The 9,524-nt window shown below is 40.2% G+C and overlaps 1 pseudogene; it reads left to right on the plus strand.

The window, feature by feature from the left end:
- The first annotated feature begins 5,523 nt into the window (after positions 1–5,523).
- Positions 5,524–9,276, plus strand: LOC117482463 (annotated as a pseudogene).
- Positions 9,277–9,524: the final 248 nt, after the last annotated feature.

Consider the following 9,524-nt stretch of genomic DNA (forward strand, 5'->3'; position numbering starts at 1 on the left):
ATCCTGCATTCAAACCTTATTTAAAGTGGACCTATCATGCTATATTTGAATAATATAGTGTAGGACCATACCTATATAAGGCATATTTATACTTTTTTTTTTTTTTAAATACCAAACAGATCATGCATTTTAGCCATGCCTCATTTCGCTCAATTTGTAAAATGTTAGCTCTGTTTTTGCAAGGGCTGATTCTGTGAGAACAGCACCATCTACAGGCCTGGCATATGTACTACAGCGTCTCCAGCGCTTTCGAACGGCAATGGCCGTGGCTGTCTCCTCCTGATTGGTGGAGTTGGCCCAATAGCCGTAGCGCCACCGTCCTGACGTCAGGACAGTGTTCAAATCTGGATCAGTTTTTATCAGATCCGTTGCAGCCCCTTTTTTTAGAGATTTGGGTATGGAGGAAAATAGAGAGGGTTGTGTTTTCTGACACTTGGTGAGTTCCCTGGAACACCGGGGACACATATTCATGTATAAAAGATGTACAAAAGTGCATTTTGCATGATAGGTCCCCTTTAACCTCTTAAGCACGGCGGTCCCCCCATTGGACCCCTCCCACCTTTTTGTTTTCGAGATAATGTCTCAGGGCTTCTTAACATTTATGAAACTATTAATGTGTAGCACCAGATTAACGGGAAGAATCTCAGCTAACTGAAGATATGAACCATTTTTACCAAAACAAAACACAAGTCTCATAAGAAGGGTCTAAATGACCCCTGAGCGAAAAAATTCTAACGCACTGCGGCACACAATTCAAGATAAAGATACCCTTATTACTTATCGTAGCTGCACATACAATATAGCCTATTAAAGCTGAGACTCCACTGATTATTTAGGTATAGTATCATCACTGAGCGATCCGAACTTGCGACAGGGGAAGCAAACACAGACATCACAACACGTACCTTTACGGAGCTTTTACGGCAGATCGTCTCACCGTAGCTGTCAATTAGGTCAAAAGACGTGTTCAATGGCATTAAAACGAAAAAAAAAAATATCTACAACTGTTGATCCATAGGTTGATAATGTACCTGTACCTTTTAAAAAATTATTTATAATCCATAATTCCCTTTTTTATGTAAAAATCGGAGCGGAAAAGTTAGCTGCTAATGGTAGCCACCAGAGTGTATGCAGCTTCCGGTTTTGGTAACGCGTCACTCTCACTCCTTATTTGTTAACGTTTTGGTGTGTATATAACTTTCCCTCGATTCCATTGGCTCTAGCGGTTATAAAGAGATTTCATTCATCAAAATCGACCAAGGGGGGCCAGAGATAGGTCAAATCCACCCAAATGACCCTAGAAGTGGGGGTTTTTGGCTAAATCTCTCTAAAAAGGTCAAATTTCACTTGTTTTGCATCAATCTTGATACAGGGTACTTATTATATGTTGTACTTTGGATTCCTAAAGCTTTTAGTCTACTAACCCATCATCCAAGGGTAGTTTTCACTATAAGTAAAAAATAATTTTTGGACGGACACTATAATTTACAGTTTTTTACAATGTAAAATCTGAATTTTCTTTAAAATAAAAAACATCTATATTGATTCTGACTTTTCTACATCCAACTCACAGGTTTATCATTACTTTGAGAATAAAGATTATTAATTTAACCCTTTTAGAAGGGAAGATATGGTCATTTGTTCTGGGAATGTCATTTTCGAGCCTGAGACCTGAAAAACAGGCTCAGGGCTTAAGAGGTTAAGTAAAAGTATGCAAGTATTAACAGAACATTTGACGGCACCTTCTTATGGAAAAGTAATGACGGTGCAGTAAAATGTTCCCTGTGAGTATTTCATTTATGTTGTTTCTTGATTATTGTGTATGTTGCATTTTACTGCTGTACATGTTCAAAGTTGCGCTTGTATAAATGATTATAGATGAGGGAACCTGCTCAATATTAAAATGTGTGTTTTTTATATACAGTACCAGTCAAAAGTTTGGACACCTTCTCATTCAATGTTTTTTGTTTATTTAAATGTGTTTCTACTTTATAGATTAATACTGAAGACATCAAAACTATGAAAGAACACATATGGAATTATCTAGTGAACAAAAAAGTGTTAAAAAATCAAGAATATGATTTTTATTTTAGATTCTTCAAAGTAGCCCCCTTTTGCCTTGATGACAGCTTTGCACACTCTTGGCTTCTCTCAGTCAGCTTCATGAGGTCGTCACCTGGAATGGTTTTCAATGAACACGTGTGCCTTGTCAAGAGTCAATGTGTGGAATGACTTGCCTTCTTAATGTGTTTGAGACCATCAGTTGTGTTGAGCAGAGGTAGAGTTAGTGCACAGTGGAAAGCCCTATTTGACTGCTGTTGTAATCCTTATTATAGCAAGAACCACTCAACCCAGTAAAGAGAAGCGACCGTCCATCATCACTTTAAGAAATGAAGGCCAGTCGATCCGGAAAATGTCAAGAACTTTGAATGTATCCTCAAGTGCAGTCGCAAAAACCATCGAATGCTATGATGAGACTGGCTCTCATGAGGACCCCCCCGGGAAAGGAAGAGCAAGAGTTACCTCTGCTCAGAGGATAAATACATCAGAGTTACCAGCCTCAGAAACCGCAAATTAAAGCACCTCAGATTAGAGCTCACATAGATGATCACAGAGCTCAAGGAGCAGACAATCTTAACATCCACTGTTCAGAGGAGACTGCGTGAATCAGGCCTTCATGGTCCAATTGCTGCTAAGATCCACTACTGAGGATCAGGCTTGGATTTTCGTCATTTTAGGGGCAAGGCCATTTGGCCTTTGGTGTCACACAGTTTTTCAGGGCACAAAGGCCATTGAGGGAAACATTTGGATTTGGAGCTTACAAATAAATAACTTCACTTTCTGATACGAAAAACACATGAATGACATGGAAAACAAATCACTTTTTTAATATCAATAATGTCAAACATTATATCATCATATAGGCCTATGCCTCCTTAGTATTACCGTATATAAAATGAAATGAATAATAAGTGTTTGGTATTTTTGTCCATCTACTACTTCTCCCATTCACAAATCCAAAATCAAATCAAAAAATCTAAAATTCTATTAATATGTAACAAATATATTCCATTTCAGAGCAGAAGAAACAGCCTTCAAGGGTCCAACTCTGCACATACATCATTCAGCAGGCCACAGTGAAGCTCAAACATTCAACTGTATGAACAAGCAATACTTTGAAATGCAAAAGTGGGTGTGTGTGTGTGTGTGTGTGTGTGTGTGTGTCTTTAATCAACTCCTCACTGCTCCTCATATCTGTTCAGAAACTAGACAGAAGTTAAACATGTACAAACCACAGACTGCCTGTGTCATGATGAATACAGTCGCCGCTTTAATTCTGTCTTTAGGACGTTGTTGTGAGTTTGGACGGAGCAGATACATGTTAGTTTCTGATCTGATCGAATGGAGATCGCTCCATTCAGAGAACACGCATTTTAAAAGTTTTTCGCCTGCCGTCTTGTCTGCACACTTGTCAAAGCATGGTTTTTACTAACCGTTGTCAGTATGTAGTTACTTCGGCATCATTTTGAAACGTGTATTACAATTAAATCACGGTCAAATAAGTTAATTTTGTCGTAGTTGGTTTCCACGACAGTATTTACATGGATATAAGCCCCGCCCTCTCCAGCGCATCCTGTTTGAATGACAGGAGTAAACACAGCTGACAGCCGCGGTGAAACTCCAGCGGTTAGAGCGATGAGAATATTCGCATTGCGTCCGTTGTGAACGCAGCATAATGCAGTTCAGAAACCACTGTTCTGACGCTTTTAAAGTAACTTCGAAATGTTAACAGTGTCAGGGGCACACAGGCCATGGTGGCCGTAGGACGTACAATTATTTTCGGGGCTTCACGGCCAGACCGAGGGGCAATGACGGCATGGCCGTCGGTGAAAATCCTACCCTGCTGAGGATGAACAACAAGAAGAAGAGAGTTGTGTGGGCCAAGAAACACAAGGACCGGACATTAGACCAGTGGAAATCTGTACTTCGAATTTGCTTCGAGATTTGTCTTGGCAGATGAGAAGCGCTATATAAATTAAATGCATTATTAATTTATTATTACTTTGGTCTGATGAGTCCAAATTAGAGATTTTTGGTTCCAACCTCCATGTCTTTGTGAGACGCAGAGAAGGTGAGCGGATGGTTTCTGCATGAGTGGTTCCCACTGTGAAGCATGGAGGAGGTGAGATGGTGGTGGTGGGGGGGGCTTTGCTGGTGTCACTGTTGGTGATTTATTCAGAATTCAAGGCACCCTTAACCAGCATGGCTACCACAGCATTTCTGCAGTAGCCAGCAAAATATAAATCATATTCTGGATTTTTAACACTTTTTGTTTACTAGATTAATTCCATGTGTTCTTTTATAGTTTTGGACGTCTTCAGTATAAATCTACAAAGTAGAACCAATTTAAAGTAAATAAAAATCTTCGAATGACAAGATGTGTCCAAACTTTTGACTGCGTCTATACTAGTGTATATCTCTCTCAAAAATATATATTCTGTCGTAATATATATCAGAGGTGGGAGGATATATTATAATATATATACATATATATTATATATATATATATACATATAATATATATACATATATAATATATAGTATAATATATACATATATATTATATATATATATAGATATATACATATATATAATATATCATAGCTGATATTATGATATATATAGATAGAGATAGATATAGATATAGATAGTATATATATATATATATATATACATACATACAATATATATATCTATACATATATATATCATATATATATATAGATATACACAGAATATATTATAAACACATGTTGGCAATAATTGATTGATGAGATTTTACATTAATTTATATTAAAGTTTGAATTACTTAATGACATTTATACGAGTTCCCCCTATTCTTATCAAGTAACATTTTAGATGTGTTTAATTTATTATTGAACATATTTATTCATTGATTTCTTTATGAATTATTCTCGCGCAATTTAATTAATCCAAGTATTTGTTTTTATTTGCTTTTACACATTAAAAAAGAAAGGTGAATAAAGAAGCACATTAAACTAAAGTATCAATGTATGTCACATTTAATCAACTAGTGCCTACATGCATGGGTAATATTTAAATCAGTAAATTAAATAGCATATTATACAATGTATGTATTTTTATAAATATATTTATTTTGGTAGGTTTGCTCTTCCGTAATAATTATAATAATGGAGTATTTTCACAGTGTGGTGTTTGTACTTTTACTTCAGGATGTACTACCTGCAGCACGTGCTGATAAAGGGTCTAAAGCAGGGGTGTCAAACTCAATTTCATCACGGGCCACATCAGCATTATGGTTGCACTCAAAGGGCCGGTTGTAACTTTAAGACTATATCATTAATTAATATAACTTCATAATTAACTACGTCTGAAAGCAGAAGTCTAGAGCAAATAATTGCAAGTCTCTTCAGTAAGAATGTCACAATATGATTTTAAAAGAAAAGCCACATTCTGGATGTGGTATCTTACCTTGTGTTATTATTACATGTTATTGCATTTGTCCAGCAGGGGGCAAACTCACTCTTGGTATTAAAAAGAGCCTGTTGTACATGTTCCCACGAGGAAGTCCCGGAAGCATGTTACCAAAGTAAAACCAGTTAAATCTACTCCTATGTTGTGGACATACATTTATTGATCACAAGATACAACATATTATTGGCGACGAGGATTAAGAAGAGGATTAAGACAAGGATCAATACGGGATCAAAGAGGACATGCCGAACGGACTGGTTAGCACCTTACATGCAGGCTTGGGTCATTAGCGGCAGCTAGCTCAAATTATTAGCAAAGTCTGCGGGTGGAGGAGAGGATTCATTGTCACACAATGGCAATGATTGGCACGCTGGCACCTTTTGATGCAAAAAATCAGAAGTGGGAAGAATACTGTGAGGTATTGGAACAGTTTTTTGAGGCTAATGAAATTGAAAATGGAGACAGACAAAGAGCCATATTAATAAGTGTTGTGGGATCATCAACATACAGCCTTATGAAAAACCTCCTCAGTCCGGATAAGCCCAAGGATAAGACTTACACACAACTTGTGGAGCTGCTAAAAAATCACTTTGACCCAAAGCCTAGTGAAATTGTGCAAAGGTACAAGTTTGACTCCGGCAACCGTGAGCCCAACGAGTCAGTAATGGAATACGTGGCTGAGCTGCGTCGGTTAGCGCAGGATTGCAACTATGGTAACACTTTGCAGCAGAGGTTGAGAGACAGGATCGTCTGTGGAATAAATGAAGATCGGATTCAGAGACGACTCTTATCAGAAGCGGATTTAACATTTGAAACAGCATTATCAATTGCTGTGGCGTCAGAGACTGCAAATAAAAATGCACAGGAGATACAAAGCCAAGGGGCCACAGCTAAATGCTTCAAAATGGATAAAAAGCCACAGGAGGCTTATGCACACAGAGAACCTACCAAAGAGTGTTACAGATGCAAGGGAACCCAGCATGAAGCAGCAGACTGTAAGTTTAAACAAGAGACATGTCATGCATGTGGTAAAATAGGACACATTGCCAGAGCTTGTCGTAGTAGATCTACACAGAATGGAAACGGCAACAAAAATGCAGACCCAAAGAGAGAAAGGAGGCAAACCACATATCACCGTTCTCATAAAGTACAAGAGCAACGGAGCCAAAGTGATAGCTCAGAAGAAGATACATTCTTACTGAATAAGATGAGGTTCAGATTGGGACGCATGAGTGAAGTGCACCTGAGACGAGTAGACCCATACATGGTTGAAGTGAAGCTGGATAGTAAGTTTGTTAACTTTGAGAGAGACACTGGCTGTAGTCTCACAATAATGAATGAACAGACATTTCAAAGACTATGGAAAGACACAAAAAGTCCATGTTTGAGACCAACCAAAATCCACATCGAGTCTTATACAGGTGACCCTGTTAATGTGGTCGGAGCTGCCCTTGTTAAAGTGAAATACAAACATCAAAGGCGGTACTTGCCCCTCATTGTGGTTAAAGGGGACGGCCCCAGCCTGCTGGGAAGAGGCTGGCTGGAGGAAATACATCTGAGTTGGAAAGAAATCAAGCTCAGACACAAATCCCGAGTCCTGAAACACCTGAAGACAGAGGACAAATCGCTGCAGCAAGTACTGAGCAAACATGAACATGTCTTCAAAGAGGAGCTTGGCACACTGAAAGGTATGAAAGCTACCATCCATGTAAAGGCTGAGGCAGTCCCTCGTTTCTTCCGTCCGAGGTCTGTCCCGTACGCCATGCGCACCAAAGTAGATGAAGAAATAGACAGATTGTTGAAAGAAGGAGTAATCTCACCTGTTAAACATGCAGAATGGGCAGCACCAGTGGTTCCAATACTGAAGCCTGTTGGGAAAAGTAAGGCTATGTGGAGACTACAAGCTCACTGTAAATACAGTTTCCTCACTTGAACAATACCCCATACCCCGAATGGAAGACCTGTTTGCAGCACTGACAGGAGGAAAACAGTTCACAAAGTTGGACATGAGTCATGCATACCAGCAAATACTCATGGATGATGAATCAAAGAAATACTTAACAGTGAATACGCACAGAGGCTTATTCACATACAACAGACTGCCTTTTGGAGTAGCATCAGCCCCAGCTATATTTCAGAGGACAATGGAAGGTCTCCTGCGAGGCATTCCTTTTGTGGCAGTGTAGATGACATCCTGGTGAGCGGTGTGGATGAGGAAGACCATCTGCAGAACCTCGAGACAGTGTTGGCAAAGCTGGAGGAGGCAGGATTGCGTCTGAGAAGGAGCAAGTGCACTTTCCTGGAAGAGGAAGTGGAATATCTGGGACATCGAGTGGACGCACAGGGACTTCACCCTGTGGAAAAGAAAGTCAAAGCCATCATGGAGGCTCCCAACCCCACAAATGTTACTGAACTCAAGTCGTACTTAGGTTTGCTAAATTACTATAACACATTTCTGCCAAACTTAGCTACACTATTGGCACCACTGCGTGAGCTCCTGCGACAAGATGTGCGATGGACATGGCAAAAGAAACAGGAAGAGGCTTTTAAAAAATCAAAGGCCCTGTTAAACTCAGCAGAAGTGTTGGTGCATTACTCTGCTGACCGAGAGTTAATTATGTCATGTGATGCGTCACCTTACGGGGTGGGGGCTGTTTTATCACACGTAATGGACAATGGAACTGAACGTCCTTTGGGGTTCATGTCGCGTACCCTAGCGCCTGCTGAAAAGAATTACTCACAGCTGGACAAAGAAGGCTTAGCAGTTATATTTGCAATCAAGAAATTCCACAAGTACTTGTATGGTCGAACTTTCACCATCTATACAGATCACAAGCCACTGATCTCTCTCTTCAACTAAAAGAAACCCATTCCACAGATGGGTTCCCCTAGAGTTCAGAGATGGGCAGTGCACCCGAGTGCCTATGAGTATCACATTGTGTACAAACCAGGAAAGAACAACGCTAATGCGGACGCATTAAGCAGACTGCCGCTGTCGGAAGATGTGCGAGAGAGTGAGACCGCAGAACAAGTGCTCATGATTGATCTTCTGGATGACACACTCGTGGACACAGCCAAAATAAAACACTGGACAGATAAGGATGTAATATTGTCTCAAGTTCATGGTTATGTCCTGTCGGGATGGCCTTCAGTGACTGAGGCTCCTCTCAAGCTGTATCATCAGAGGAGAGAAGAACTGAGTGTGAGGGATGGCTGCGTGCTCTGGGGAGCCAGAGTCATCGTACCAAACAAAGGCAGGGAAAAGATATTGAAAGTACTGCACCAAACACATTCCGGCATGTCGAAGATGAAAGGTCTGGCTAGATCTTATGTATGGTGGCCGGGGATGGACCAGGATGTAGAAAAGGAAGTGCAGTCTTGTGAGGAGTGCCAAAAGCACCACAAGTCACCACCATCAGCACCATTACATCCCTGGGAGTGGCCGGAGTCTCCCTGGACGAGAATTCATGTGGACTATGCAGGCCCTTTCCTGGGAGAGATGTTTCTACTGATAGTGGATGCTCACTCAAAATGGATGGATATTTATCCAGCGAAGTCAGCTACATCACAGGTGACCATTGAAAAGCTGCGTCAGAGTTTCAGTGTTTTTGGACTGCCAAAAATGTTGGTGTCAGACAACGGAACCTGTTTCACAAGTGCTGAATTTGAGACTTTCATGAAACAAAATGGCATCCGCCATGTGAGGTCAGCACCATAGAGTGGCGAAGTCCCTCCCCTTCCGGTGGACCTCCATGGGACCTTATTTCGGAAAAATTATGTATTGAAGTCAATGGAGAGAGAAAGATTATCTTTCGATCCCGTTTGAATTGTGCCACGAATTACACATATGATGTTTGTCAATTTAAAAGATAATTTTGCAAGTCAAAAAAAAAAAATGTGTCGTAAAACTGTGAAGTAACACATTTGTTTGTGTGAAACGCTCAATGAACTACATCTCTGGTCAACAACACACGTCACCAAGATGGCCGTCACTACTGTCTTGTCAA

This window comes from Trematomus bernacchii, unplaced genomic scaffold, assembly GCF_902827165.1.
Source record: "Trematomus bernacchii unplaced genomic scaffold, fTreBer1.1, whole genome shotgun sequence".
Taxonomy (NCBI): Eukaryota; Metazoa; Chordata; class Actinopteri; order Perciformes; family Nototheniidae; genus Trematomus; species Trematomus bernacchii.